Source organism: Mus pahari, chromosome 6 (genome assembly GCF_900095145.1).
Source record: "Mus pahari chromosome 6, PAHARI_EIJ_v1.1, whole genome shotgun sequence".
Taxonomy (NCBI): Eukaryota; Metazoa; Chordata; class Mammalia; order Rodentia; family Muridae; genus Mus; species Mus pahari.
The window spans coordinates 13,780,292-13,781,941 of NC_034595.1; the positions used below are offsets into that span (position 1 = coordinate 13,780,292).

At 41.9% G+C, this 1,650-nt stretch overlaps 1 protein-coding gene across 1 annotated transcript in view; it reads left to right on the forward strand.

Annotated features, from left to right (window-relative positions):
* Snx30 (sorting nexin family member 30) overlaps window positions 1–1,650 on the forward strand; it is a 96,744-nt gene that overhangs the window by 51,930 nt on the left and 43,164 nt on the right. The window lies entirely within an intron of this gene.

Here is a 1,650-nt window from a genome sequence, read left to right on the forward strand (position 1 = left end):
CAGAACCTAGAACAGTGCTCTGTGTGAGCTGGGATCCTCTCAGAACCTAGAACAGTGCTTTTCATGAACTGGGATCCTCCCAGAACCTAGAACAGTGCCCTTTGTGGAGTGAGACCCTCCCTCTGCCTTTGCTTCATCTCCTCTGGTTACTTTTACTATAGTTATGAGATAGAATAACTATATTAAAAGTTAAAAGGATTATGTACTTTTTTATTCTTAAAATGAGGAAAAGTTGTGGCTGAAGTAGTTTAAATAAAACATTTAATCCCCATGATACCTCTGTGACATATGCCAGTTTTGCTTAATGTGTCCATTTCACAATATGCATGGCCTTATATCCACTTAAATCTGTAGTGAGACCCTGATTGTAATTTGGCCTAAATGTAGTTAAAGACAGAAGGGGCCTGAACCTAAGCCTGGTGACGGTCTGCCATGCCTTCTACCAGACAGACAGAGGACAGTTTTCACAGCAATCCTAAAGGGCTTGTGTTAGTTAGAATTTTATAGGTGAGGAAACCAGATAACTTGTATGGGGCTACAAAATTGGTAAATATGTTTCTGGCATGAATTTTTAAGACTGCAATGTTCCTATTCTTTATATAATTTACTTGTAAAAGCACACTTTAATTCTTACTCTTTGGCGGAAGGGTGGGGATAGATCCTAGGGCTGGGCATGTAAGCACTGCAGGGCTGAGCCCTGTCCCTAGGCTTTGTTGTTTTTCTCACAGGGTTTCTTGACTGACAATACTGATCTTTTGGGATGACTAACACTTTCTGTAGGATGTGTAGTGACACCCCTAGGCTCTGTCACTAGGTACTTGTAGCTCCTTCTAACTATCTCCAACTCCCTTTGTGACAATCAAATATATTCAGACACTGCCATATATCTGCTGGAGAGCAAGTTTGCTCCTTAATAGGAAATTGCTGATGGAAATCATCTCTATTACTAAGGAGAAAATTCTTACCATCACCATGTATTTTATAATTTAAAAGTACTTTACAAAAAGCAAAAAGACAGGAAAGAGGGATAGTGGGGTGGGTGGGGAGGACTTGGTAGGGTTAGGAGGGACTAAGAGGGAGGTAGTGAATGTGACCAGGATGTATGTGTGTGTGTGTGTGTGTGTGTGTGTGTGTGTGTCTGTCTGTCTGTCTGTCTGTCTGTCTGTCTGTCTGTCGTAAGTGCTTTAGTCAGGAAAGCATTCTTTTTCTGTTTTTCCTCTCCCACAAACCACATACTGTGGAAAGAATTAAAGATGTTTCATGAACTTTTATGGGTGTTGTTAGTAGCTCAGATAAAACTGCATCTCTCTTTTTCCTCTTCAGTCCTCAGCCCCTCACACCCCAATTATCTTGGGAATTGAACTTGGGGCTTCACTCATGCCAGGCAAGTACAGTACTGCCGAGCTATGTTCCCGGCCTCCTTTTTACTTCAGTTAAGAAAATAATTCATTAATGATTTTTTTTTGGGGTGAGGAGGGGCTGGAGCAAGGTCTTGCTGTGTAGCCGAGGTTGACCTTGAACTCTTGACCCTCCGGGGTGACAGAGTGTGCCTCTGTACCCAACAAACGTTTTACATTTTTGTTTGTTTGTTTGTTTGTTTTTTCGAGACAGGGTTTCTCTGTGTAGCCCTGGCTGTCCTGGAACTCACTC